Source organism: Macaca fascicularis, chromosome 2 (assembly GCF_037993035.2).
Source record: "Macaca fascicularis isolate 582-1 chromosome 2, T2T-MFA8v1.1".
NCBI classification, from domain to species: Eukaryota; Metazoa; Chordata; class Mammalia; order Primates; family Cercopithecidae; genus Macaca; species Macaca fascicularis.
The window spans coordinates 166,574,490-166,588,768 of NC_088376.1; positions in this window are offsets into that span (position 1 = coordinate 166,574,490).

Below are 14,279 nucleotides of genomic sequence, written 5' to 3' on the forward strand. Positions count from 1 at the left end.
TTTATCTGCCTTTGGTCTTTGATGATGGTTATGTACTGATTAGGTTTTGGTGTGGGTGTCCTTTCTGTTTGTTAGTTTTCCTTCTAACAGTCAGGACCCTCAGCTGTAGGTCTGTTGGAGATTGCTTGAGGTCTACTCCAGACCCTGTTTGCCTGGGTATCAGCAGCTTAGGCTGCAGAAGATAGAAGATTGCTGAACAGCGAGTGTTGCTGTCTGATTCTTGCTCTGGAAGCTTCGTCTCAGAGGTATACCTAGCCTTGTGAGGTGTGAGGTGTCGGTCTGCATGTAGTCGGGGATGTCTCCCAGTCAGGCTTCTCAGGGGTCAGGGACCCACTTGACCAGGCAGTCTGTCCGTTCTCAGATCTCAACCTCCGTGCTGGGAGAAACACTGCTCTCTTCAAAGCTGTCAGACAGGGACATTTACATCTGCAGAGGTTTCTGCTGCTTTTTGTTTAGCTATGCCCTGTCCCCAGAGGTGGAGTCTACAGAGACAGGCAGGCCTCCTTAAGCTGCGATGGGCTCCACCCAATTTGAGTTTCCTGGTGGCTTTGTTTACCTACTTAAGCCTCAGCAATGGCAGGTGCCCCTCCCCCAGCATCGCTGCCACCTTGCAGTTAGATCTCAGACTGCTGTGCTAGCAATGAGGGAGGCTCTGTGGGTGTGGGACCCTCCGGGCCAAGTGTGGGATATAATCTTCTGGTGTGCCATTTGCTAAGACCCTTGGTAAAGCACAGTAATATGGTGGGAATTATTGGATTTTCCAGGTGTTGTGTGTCTCAGTTTCCCTTAGCTAGGAAAAGGAATTCTCTTCCCCCTTGTGTTTCCCAGGTGAGGTGATGCCTCCCCCTGCTTCGGCGGGCTGCACCCACTGATCAGTGCTGACTGTCTGACACGCTCCAGTGAGATGAACCCAGTACCTCAGTTGAAAATGCAGAAATCACCAGTCTTCTGTGTCGCTCATGCTGGGAGTGGGAGGCTGTAGCTGTTCCTATTTGGCCATCTTGGGCGCCCCCATGCTTCCCCATTTGTTTACCCTGAATTATTATAGTCCAGTGGAGGGCTCCAGAAGAACACAAGTGTGCAAATGCCTCATAGCTTGAGCAGATTCCCAGGTCATTCGTCTTCAGTGGCTCTTTTCCCTTTCAGCCCCTTCAGCCCCAAATCCGTTTTTTTTTTTTTTTTTTAACTCAACCTAAGGAAGCAGATGGCTCTCTGCACCTCCAAAGGGCCTCTGCTCTGGTGGGAACTCACTTTACATCTTGTATGGATGATGAGGATGAACAATTCTGACCAGAGAGATTATATATTGCCTCGTATTTGTGATGCCACCAGCAGCTAACTTTAGGGATTTCATTTTATTTACTCTGTCATGGTCTTTGAAAGGTACATATGGGACATGTACCACAAGCTTCTTCCTTCAAGAGAATCAGTTTGTGCCCAGATATATATTATTTGCACTGTTTACCAATCTGGCAAAGGCTTTTCTGAAAAGAGACATTTCAATCTGTTTGATGGCAGAGCTTTCCCCTGAAAAGTCCTTTTCGAAGTTACAAGATAATAATTTTAAAAAGCCATTAGAAATATTATGCATCCATCTCAGGCCACCATCAATAGAATACCACATAGCACCTACTGGAGTTTTCATATGTACATATGACTTCTAGGGTGTGACTGTGTGTGTGTGTGTATGAGCATGTGTACACTTACGTTATAATTGTCCCAGAAGTGATTTTATCATGATTACTCTTTGAGAAAGATGATGTGATTGTGAAATGTATATAATTCTTGCTTTGGGTTTTTCAGAGGTTAGATGTTTCCAAATGCTGCATAATTGTAGAGTTGAGAGGAACCTGAGACACGGCCACATCTGATACATTCCATTCTAGCAGGATGCTTTAAAAAGTAATCCATGAAGATTTCACTATTTATTATTCTAGAGATTGAGGAGACAATGAAAATGCAATGAGGAAAGGAAAGTCATCACCAATATAAATGAGTATGTTTAGTCTTAACAACTTTCTTTGTTTTTTTTTTTTTTTTTTTCTATATATCTCATTGGGGACCTCAAGCATTGTTACTCAAATTACTTATTCTTCATTTTGATCAAACTTATTAAGAGCATTGATTTTTCTTTCTGCTTTCTTTGACTCTACTTCCTTTTTTCACTTTTTCTTCAGCCTGATTCAATTGCCATGTATTTTTTCTTCTCAAACCTTTTCAGGGTTGTTTGAGAATATATCATCCTAACCAACTCCTTTCCTTCTTTCTGATTTAAGCCTGAGTCCTTTAATCTGACCCTAAGTTTCTGAACTGTTAGTTAAGAAAGATATAACAAAACGCTGTGATCTTGGAGTAACTTCAAGCCTTTCATTTCTAAAGTTGTTGAACATAGTTATTTTAACAGGGCTTCAAGATGGCAGTCTTTAAACATTTCCCTGTAGGTTATGCTGTGCATTTCTATTTCTTATTTTGTGGCTTCAAAATTTTCCATTGAGGTTCGTTAAAGGAATGAGTATAAGATGTTTATTGATGGTGTTCAAAAGCTAATCTCTCCATAATGCAGTACACTGCTACCAAGAGAATACAGAAGCCTAGGTTCTGGGATTTTTGTGGGCAAAAATATCTGCGAAACAGAATTTAGTGCTATTTCCCACTTAACTTTTCTTTACATAGCATAACATTACATACAACCAGTCTCAGACTGTAGTAATTCAGGAAAACTGTTGCTTTATCAGTGCTATATGTTGAACCAGTTTGCTACTAAATTTTACAAACATTTACTGAGCACTAAAATTATGAGACATTGTTTTAGGTAGAAACTAGATGTGGGAGATGTAGTGGTCAACGAAACACTACTCATGAAGCTTATGTGCCACAGAAAACGACAAAATATACACTGGCAAACAGACAATGAATAGGGTAGCTTTAGGGAGTTATAAATTTTATGAAGTAAAACAAGAGAAGGGGATACATAAGAAAGTGACATAGTGGGGTAGGGTGGGGGCAGTGGTTAGATTTAGTATTCAGGGAACGCTTCTTGAAGAAAGTATTTTCTGAATTGAGCCCTGGTTACTAATGGGGCTGCCATTGAGATAGTGTGAGTGTAGACACAAAGGTCCTAAAGCTAGAAAGAGGTTGGTGCATTTGAAGAACAACAACGAAGACCAGGGTACAGAGGGTAGACAGCAGGAGGGAAAGTGGTAGGAGATGATGTCTGAAAAGGAGACAAGGATATTGGACGTGGTAGACCAAGATGAGGAATTCATCATTTGTGATTTCATGCTTATTTTGAATCTATAAGTAGCAGATACATTGGGAGAGGAGAGGTAATTTAATAAAATGGATGAGAAAAGGTGAGTTACTGATATAAGAGAAGAGCTGCGCTAATAAGCCTAGGGCAATCTAAGTTTTTGGTAGGCCATTTACCTGAAACCTCTAGAGCTACTTCATGAGGAATTTTGATTTTTTTTTTTTTTCAAGAAGGGTGGAAGGCAGTAGAAGATGTCATGTCACTATTTTGGGCTCTAGATGGCCCTCCCTCAGGCTGGGATCCAACAGCCCAGCCTACCCTCACACCCAAGGGGTGTATGGTAGATGGATATCCATTATTCTTTTTTTAATCATCACAGGATGACTTTTCCTGAAGCTTTCTTATGGTAAAAAGAATTTATTTAAATAAAATTCCATTCATCATGCTTTTGGAAGAGAAAAGTGGTAATGATAATCCCAAATAGCAACTAATCCAAAATTTCATCTATATTTGGTTCTTAATTATATGATATTATATTGATTTGGAATCAGGTTTTACCTCTTCATCCTTTAGTAGCTGCATAACACTGGCCAAGTTCCTTAACCTCTCTAAGACTTATTTTCCTCTTCTGCATAACTAGGATAATAATACTCACTTGATAGTATTGTTGAGAGAAATATATTAAACAAGATAATATATGCAAGGCACTTAGTACAATTCCTGTTACCTAATGACCACTGTGCACAGTTACAGAAGTTAACAACAATAATAATCACTCACATTTGCATAATATTTAAATTTTACAAAACACTTTCACATACATTATGCCATTTGATGCTTACAATAATTCTGTAAGGATATATTACTTACACAACTCCAAGCACTTTTATGTAGTCAAAGCTGATTTTGATATAAATTTCTACAGCTAAAGAATAGAAATCTATTAGAAAAAAGGAGACAAAGGCGGCATGAATAATGGCCTAGAAGTCAACTAAGTCTTAAGGAAAGTTAACAAAGATTTTAGTTTTACAAAAATAATCTACAAACTCATGTCTCATACATGGATCATGAAATGGTTAATCCATTTTGTACATTTATTAAAATATTAATGTAATATCTTTCACTGTGTTGGAGAAATCATGTTAAAAATTCATAGCCAAATTGTGTTACAAATTGTATTCACATACCACTCATTAAGTGATGCAGATGATCTGGTGTATTCTATGTTAGACTTAGTTCTCTGACATGCAGCCAGTTTTGGGAAGCAACATGGCCACTCTTCAGCAGATACAAGTCTATGTAAATGCTTTACACGGGAATGGAAGATCTCCTATCCACTTCAAATGGCAGGGAGATCTTGGGTCACATCACCAATAGAAATGCTTCCTTAATGTGCTTCTGTGCCGAACATGTGGTGCTCATAAGACACCCTGTAAGTGGTTAGGCATTCAAACTGGGATTTGGCTAATTCTCTAGAATACTCCTCCTCTGGCCACACTGCTTTCCTTCTTAGGATAGAAATAGGGCCAAGTAGACCAGAAGTGGCACTAACTAGATTGATAGGGGAACACCTGCCACTGAAATATTTTCCTGTGTGTTGCAGCTGTGTCGTCTTCACTCTCATCACCCTACCTCCAGGCATTTTCTATCTTTTATTCAGGGAATATGACTCTACAAAAGAGACACTATCCTTGACAGCCTTGTTATGCCTTCAGGTCAATGCCAGACACACAGAGGTCACCGACTTACAAAGGGAAAATCTATATTTTGCACTCCCTCAGGCAAAACACAGGACTGGAATGGCTCAGTAAGCTGCCTTTATGTTTCTTTCTAGCCTGAGTTAACCGTAGGCAAAACTGTAACATACTGGAAGTCTGAGGTTGATCTTTGGTTTCTACCTTTCTGTTTTCCATTTCTCTTGTTTAGGCTTTCTCCTATTGATAAGACCTATACCGTGTCAGACACTGTCGGGAAAGTTATACCGAAGTACAAAGAATTTTAAGACATGTTCTTGCTCCAGAGGAACTTTTGTGACCTAAATAGCTAATGGTGACATTTCTAACATGATAGCATCTGAGAAGGAAGGCCAGTTTAGAATGGGGGTGTATTCTCCAAATTATATCTCGCTGAGAGTCACCAAATCTGTCTGTGAGTCAGATGAGCACAGTAAAGAAATGACCATAAATGACTTTACATCTAATGATTTGTTTTTTGGAAGAGCCTTTGGGTTGACACATCACACTGAATGTCCTGTAAGCATCGTTTGTCTCTGGGGTACAACACATTTAGTATAAATTAGGAATCATCATTTAAAACTGTCTGCACATAGCAGAGGTACCTCGTTACAGTATCCGACTGCTGTTCACAATAAATGCTTTTTAGTAACTTGATAGTTTTGGTTACAAATGCTAGAAAATTATAATTTACTGTAGTTCAGCTTTCTTTATTTATTACATTTACATAATCTGGCTCTCCAAACTCCTACCTGGAATTCAATAATGTAGTTAAGCTTTCTAGTAACAAGTCAAAACAAAAAGAAACAGGGAAATGAAATAGAGAACATGCGAAAATATTTTTAGCTCAAGTTATAAATGAAATGGAGAGTCAATAGTGTTTTCAGTAGATCTCCAATGAGCAGAGGATTCACATGTAGAAGAGGTCACACTGCTGAAAAGAGCATAAAACATCAAGACTCTTAGAGACATCCCAGAGCTCTAATTAAGAAGCCTGTCCCCACCACTCAGACACATACACACACACACACACCCCACTACATAGACCCAGCTCTCTTATTTTGACAATTTGACATGACCTTATGACACTTACAGGTTTGGAGAGGCAAAATTTTCTACCTGTGGTATTGAAGTCTGGAATACATTCTCTTTATTATTTCTTTTTGACACATGTGCACTGTATTATAGAGAAAAGCTAGTTGGAACCAGAAAATTTGAGCTTGAGTTTCATTTAACCATTTATTTGCTGTCCTATAAAACGATGCTTGTCCTCTCTCACCCTTAGTTTGTTTACTTAGAAATAGAGGCTAACTATAGCTTGTATTAAATAAGTAATCCCCAACTATGCAATGTATATCAGAAAACTCAGCTGAAAACTATAACTTGAGTGGTCATGTAGTTATAATGGGTTTAAATGGAACAAGCTTCAGAAGCTGTTTTGTGGTCATCATGCCTGGTGTTGTATTCTTTTACCTGGTGATTAGAGACTTTAGTTGTGCTTTTGATCAGAATGAAGGAAACTCAGGTCCATGTGTCAGTTTAATGTGTTCAACTGCAAGTAACAGAAGACTCATTTTGTAGTGTTGTTTAAAATAAGGTTTTATTTTTTTATTATAATTCAGGAAGGCTAGATGTAGGAGGCTGTAGTTCTGGCCCCTGTATCTCCTTGCTGCCAGTTCTAGTACATCTGCAATATTATTTGACTTTCCTTTACGAGTGTAAAATGGTGTCCTCAACCCTCAGTATCAGATTCTATTCAAGGTGGAAAGAAGTGCAGGGGTATGTGCCAGTCTGAGCAACAGAAAGAGACCCTGTCCCTAAAAAGAAAAAAAAAATGGGGGGAAGTGAAGGGTATGACAGCCACTTTTTCTAACGAATCTATCAAATACAGAGATATTTGTCTTCTTTCATCAGTAAATCAAAAGTTTTCCCAGAAAACTTCAGCAGATATTCACTTCTACCCATTGATTATAGCAAAGTACTGGGGCCACCTGTTGGTGCAAAGGCAAGTGGAAAAAATAAAGTTTTTACCTAAGTACAATATTGCTCTGACTTTAATTTGGGGATTTTAGGAAAAAAAAAAAAAGTGGGTTGGGGGAATTTGGGCAGTTGATTTAAAGTATCTGTCATAAACTAAAGTATCAATGAAATCATTTAAAATTGAGTAATTTTCCCTAATCAGGCACCAACATTTTTGTTATATTGAGACTTCAGTCACCAATATCTGGTGGCAGAGATACAGGCATGTAAAACATTTCTATTTACCCAAATATGCCAGTTCCCAAATAGGATGACTGCATTTGGTGTTAAACTGATTTTTCTCGTTAGATACTCTAACTGAGGAATATTTAGCTTCTTGGAACAGAAACCATCCAAATCATGTTTTGTTTTGTTTTGTTTTGTTTTTTGATATGTCTGTAACTGTAAAAATCAGCAAATAAGAAGAACCAGACCAACAAGGCATTGACTTGTGCTCACATCTAAGTTTACCAACAATAGCTAATTAGTAGTTGTATCTAGATGAATTATAAATGGTCAAAGCACTGCAATTAGCAACTATGACTCTCACGTAGGCAGCCAATCTTGGTTGTATCTGTAAATATGACTAGAACCAGTATTGTGCTTCTTATAGGTTTAAAGAGAAAGATACACGCTAACTTGTGTGCATAAAGACTTTCTTCTTATTTGATGATGGTAATAGAGTCACAGCCTTTATATCTCATTGTATTTACCCATGAGCTTAACAATTGCTATCTGTATCCATAGTGGCAAATGCAGTAGCATCATCTATATCGTTAGTATATAGCACTTTCAGGGCAAGAATTCTTCCCTAGTTACATGATTTAAAAGGTGATTGAGGAAGAGCTAGTATACAAAGGAGAGAACAGCCTGCAGGAAAAAGTACTGTGTAGAGAGACCTTTAAAAGAAGAAAAAGATCTATCTATATTAGCAAAGGCCTAGGATGTATTTCTATAGTTTCTTTTCTCATCAGTCTTCTTGGGCATAAGTGTAGAATGGTAGGAGTAACATGAGATGTAGCTTGATCTATGGGATAACAAAGAAATTAGACTACATATGTGCACTTTGAAACTTCTTGGTAAGGCGCATAGACATGCATGACCCTACCTGTCTCAATTTAAATGTCAATTTAAAAAACATTAAGGTATTTGTTTCCATGGAAATAGAACTATCTCTTAGCACCTGGATTCGTAAATAGGAAAAAGTTGTCAAGTTTTTCCAGAAGCTGAAGGCATTTAATATTAGAACAACTTTACATTTTTTTATTGTAACCACCAAGACCAAAGCAATGTCTGACTGTCTTGGTGGAGTGCATTAATTTGATTGAGATCATGTCCCATTCTGGTTATTAGGAAAATTCTAGTTAGCATCCTTGTAGATTTCTATAGACCATCACCAATCAGAAACCCATGGCATAACAGAGTGGTATTGGCTACAGTTTAGTATGTGATATTCCATAAACTCCAATTGCAGGGAAATAGAAGGATTAAAATCAACTCTATCATTTTGCCTTAAATTTCAGGAATCTTTAGTAGATCTAGAAAACTACAGTTCTAATACAAGCTGAGTTGCCCCAAAAAACTCACCAAGGCCACTTGATGGCATTTCATCCAGCACTATTGATGCCAGGCCTGTCTTGTCCCAATAGTTGGTAAAGTGGAACACAGATGCAATAGACATATTAGTATGCTCGTATTTACACCACTACACTGCAAGCCACAAGAAGCTTAAAGGACAGCACCAGAACACATTCCCTGTGTGAATGGAAATCTTTTGAGCTCAAGAAGAATGTAAACATTATAAACCCTTGAGACATTTCACCAGGGATATCTGTAGACAAAAGGCTTCTTTAGTAGTGTCTATACACCAGAACACGAAAACATGCAGACTACTTCAATGTACAACGGAAAAACAAGGAGGCTGTACATTCACCTACATAAGTGAAAACCTGTATAAATTATAGCTTGGGATATAAAACTAGGTTGAGACTTGGATGGTGATAAGCTGATTGATTGTGGCCAGTAAAGTGAAATGTGATTTTTTGCCTGTCAACCATCACTTTCTTTGAGAAATCATTATGTCCCATTATCTTATAACCTCTGCTTACCTGTATAAACCCAGGAGTAGGTATTTGACTCAGAATTAGTCAATTAGGATAACTTACGCCCTACCCTAACACAGTGATTGATTCAAGTGTGGTCATGTGACCCAGCTTGATGTCTAATGTCTCAGAGTCCTCACCAGGACATTTATGAAAGCTATGAGGTGAAAATGCTTTCTGGAACTGCATGTAACAATCTTTCCCTCTGCATGGAGGGATAATGAGCCTAAGAATGAAGCCAATGGAGATAAAAGCAAAGCTGAGAGATGGGGTAGTGGGGTGGGAGAAGAAAGAAAATGAGGGACTATGAATCATTTCAAAAACTGCAATCAGCTGTAGTTGATCCTGAATCTATCTTTGGGTTTTTAATGCCGAGATTTTTTTTTTTTTCTAAGCTATTTTGAGTTGGGATTCTCTCATTTGAAATTACAGGTATACTGTCAAATACACAAAATTGAAAGCACAATGAATTCCAAACATTGATTTATCTTTTAAAAGGTTTTTAGAACACAACCAAAACAACATCGTATAGCAAGCCAAACCAGAAACTGGCTTGGATATGGCCTGGCTATATTGTCAGTGACATAAGGAATCCAGACCTGCTAAATGTGTCACACCTGAGTCTTTAAATGAACTCATCACTGTTATGATGTCATACCTGCAGCAGCCTCTGACCTCATTAATACCATGCTTTATGATAACTGACAGGAGAACACTTCATGGCATTTTGAACTCAGGGTCTGGCACAATGGTAACACTAACCAGAGAAATAAATACTCAGCGAGAGTGAGCAGGGCTATATCTGTAGTTGGAGGTTGTAATTACTTTTGTAACAAATACTAAAAGCTGAAGGTATTTTGCAGAAAAAAATTCAATGGGACTGAGTTTGTGCTCACAATTTATGTGCTGCACTAAAATTTTGCAGTGTTTCCTGGATCAAGGCAGGAAATGGTCCTATGTTGATGCCAAGAATATACAGTTGAGAAGAGTGGCTTTTTTTATGGAGTTTTGCTTTGCTTGGGGCCTAAAATTTAATCCTATACCACTGCTTCTCTACCCTCTGCTACTTCACCATAAGCTGTGTGGGGTGCAAAGACTTATGTATAAATAGCATGAGATAAATGAGAATCCTGAATTGTGACTACAAAACAAAGCCTGAGGAAAAACACATCTACCTAGTTTGAAGAAAGATGACTATCAGTGCTTCTCTGTCAAAGCTCTTAACTAAAAAGCCACAGGACAAAAAAAAAAAAAAAAAAAAAAAAAAAAAGAACACTACAGATCAGAGGTTAAAATATTTTTCAGATCAAGTTCTCTTTGCACCTAGCTACTTTTTAGGCATTAGTCCAGTGTTGTTCTTTGTGGTGGTTGTTGTTATTGTTTGTTACTTAATAAGCATGTTGGGGAGCTCATGTGGAGACTAGTCTTGTACACATTGGCTTTGTAACAGCTCCTTGAGGGAATCGATTACAGACATTCTCTAGTTTTAACCTCAGAGCACGGGATGGGCTTAGTTAAGTGCGCTTACTGTCAATATATCTCCTCCATATATAATTCAGAGTACATGCTCCAAGTCTTAACTGGGTAATTTGAGTCAATACTTAGAAGAGTGAGAGGAGGAAAATCTCACATTATGCTTTATAACTGTTGCTGTTTAACACTTAGATCAAAAGCTTTATGGTGATCACACCTTCAGTGCATTTTACTTACATGGGAATGACTGGAGGTGATTTGTTTCTATTATAGTATATTCCCCATGGAAAGAAGTAGATGTCATTGGCCAATGTATTAAAAAGTTTCATGCTCCATATGATTGTTGTGGGGCTGGTGGTGAGGGGAAGAGAGAATACTGGTCTATGGTATTCTGGGTCACAAATTGCTATAGAGTTTGTACATTCTTATTTGGCAAAAACAGACAATATGGCCACTGTTTTTTTTTTTCTTATATACATGCATATATTCTATGTGTGTATGGAATAAAAGATTTGATAGAGTATTTAGCAAGCTATTTTGGATACCTGTAATATACTCAACACTGTACAAGTAGCTGGAAGATCAATGAAGGGTCTATAGATCATGTAGTCCTTTGCCTGCAGCCAGTCTTATCTTTCAGAGCATCACCTGATTGGCCCCAAGAATCAGGATATCTTTGTCTACTTTATTCTTCTTGGATTTTCCCAAAGGGAAGCCGGTGGTGCAAATGGCAGAGCAATGTCATGCTTGTGGTGTCCCCATTTGTACTCCAGGGGACTCTTGTCTCTAAGGCAGCTCCAAGGAAGCAGGAAGCCAGGGATTCCAGTGTCATCAGGGATGTTGCAATACAGATCTAAACCCCAGAGTGATGAGGAGAACTCAGTGTCTGCTCAGAATAAATTCTAGTTTGACCTCTTCAGGACATCTCCAAGGACTTTATTGAGCCTAGTAATATTCAAGGATTCACTTGAAATCTTGCATTTAAATCAACAGTTGACCCATTAAAAAGTGGGCAAAGAACAAGAACAGACACATCTCAAAAGAAGAAAGCAGCCAACAAACACATAGAAAAATGTTTAACATCACTAATCATTAGAGAAATGCAGATCAAAAGCACAATGAGATATTGTCTCGCCAGTCAAAATGGCTAATATTAAAAAGTTAAAGGATAACAGATGTTGGTGAGGATACAGAGAAAAGGAAATACTTATATGCTTTTTGGTGGGAATGCAAATTAGTTCAACCTTTGTCAAAAGCAGTTTGGAAATTTCTCAAAGAACTAAAAATATAACTACCATTTGACCCAGCAATCCCATTACTGTATATATACCCAAAGGAATATAAATTCTATCATAAAGATACTTGCATTTGTATGTTCAGTGTAGCACTATTTATAATAGCAAAGACATGGAATCAACCTAGGTGCTCATCAATGGTAAACTGGATGAAGAAAATGTGATACATATACATTATGGACTAGTACTCAGTCTTAAAAATGATGAAATCATGTCCTTTGTAGCAACATGGATACAGTTGCAGTACATTATCCTGAGCTAATTAACACAGAAACAGAAAATCAAATATTATATGTTCTCACTTAAAAGTGGGAGCTAAATCTTGGGTTCACATAGACATAAAGATGAGAATAATAGACACTGGAGATTCTAAAAGGAGGGAAGAAGGGAGAGAGGGCAGCAAGGGCTGAAAAACTTCCTTTTGAGAACTATGTTTAGTGTCTCAGTGATGGGATCAATAGAAGCTGAAATCTCAGCATCACATAATATACCCTTGTAACAAACCTGCATATATACCCCCTGAATCTAAAATAAAAATGGAAATTTAAAATAAATATATACATAAATAAACAAAATCGCAATTGGATAGTCCCACAGATCTGGGATTTTTACAAACCATGAATCAGAATTTATTCTGGTTTTATTGCATGGGTTGAATATCCCTAATCTGAAAATCTAAAATCATCCTCCAAATTCTGAAATATTTTGAACACCAACATGATAATCAAAGGGAAATGCTCACTGGAGCATTTTGGGTTTCAGATTTCTGGAGTAGGGAAGCTGAGCCAACATAATACAAATATTCAAAAATCGGACAAAATCTGAAATCTGAAACACTTTGAGGCCCAAACATTTTGAATAAGACATACTCAATCTGTATTTGTGAAAGATATTTGAGACAATATGCTAGTACAGTTTCACAGAGGCCTTTGTCACAATAAGCAAGGTATAGATTATAAATGTACTATTTAAAGTCATTATGAATTAGATGAGGTATCCATTTCTTGATCTTTAACTCGTCCTTTTAAAGAAATCTAGTATAGAGGAAAGAACTGGAATGTGACTTAGGAGTCAGAAACACTGGAGTTCAGTCTTCCCGAATATAATCACGGTGTAATAGTCAGTCACATAATTTTCTGAGTCTGTTTCCCTGTCAAGTAAAAAATAAGAAAATTTACATTTGAACTTGTGTTAAGTGTCAGACATTGTGATGACTAAATATTTTGCATTAATTTTATGGAGTTTTGTTATAGCCCCATGAGGTAAGCATTATCATTGTTCCTACTACACAGACAGGGCACTGAAATCCAGAAAGGCTAAATTTTTTTGTCTAAACTCACAAAGATAGGAAGTGATTAATAAAGGATTTAAACCCAGAAAAATTTGACTTGAGACATTTTGCTAATTATTACACTTCTGATACTACACATTTCTTTACAGGGTAGTCATAAACAAAACTTTTTAAAGTGTACATGCAAGCACTTTGTAAACTGGAAGGTAATATGGAGGTATGGTTAATATATTATTGAGTCATATCTAGAAGTCCTGTTCCTCATACGTCCTCATTGATTGCTTACTCTTCCCTTGCTTGTCTGAACTCCTACCGCAGTAACTCTTTCCAAATGTTTCTGACCCCCTTCCATTAATGTTTGCTTATTCTAATTCCTTAGAGTTCCATTCCTGGTTGATACCTAGCAAAAAGTTTTCTATGCTCAGTATATTGGTAGTCCCTGATGTACCAAATAAATTTATTTTTCAGGTGAACATACTCACATTTTAAGAGATAGTGTCTGATAGCCTCCCAATACCTCAATAAAAAATAATTTTGTATTGGATACATGATAAACCTAAGGAGGAACTTATCTTTAAGTTAGTGTAGTTATTCCATAAACTTTTCATGGAGAAGTCAATTCCGTGAGCCAGGGCTTTCTAGGGTCTGGCCTTTCAACATTTCCATCAAATTTATCCAGTATGTGTGATCAAAGTTTAGATTCTCAGGCCCCACTTTGAGAATTTAATTCAGTTACTGTAACAAGAGCCTTAGCTGAATCTTACACACACTATAGTTTAATGCCAACTGCTCTAGAGTTAATTATAGATCCCACTCTATAATCTCTTACAGACCATTTAATACATTAGTAGGTATTTCCCATGAGGGATGTCAGGGCCAGTTTGCTCAGAAACTGTTGACAGTCAAGGATAAGCATTCTAGGAAAAAGTGTGTGTGCATCTTGCATGATGGAGTAGATGAGTTGTGTAATGTATAGAAATGATCCATTCATTTAAAAGGCTGCTTTCTAGTTGAGGTCAAATAGCATTTAGAGTTGGCTTGCATAGCATCTTATTTGGAACGAACCGATAATGCAAACCCAACTGTTCTATTTAGCTACATTTTGGGGAGATGGCT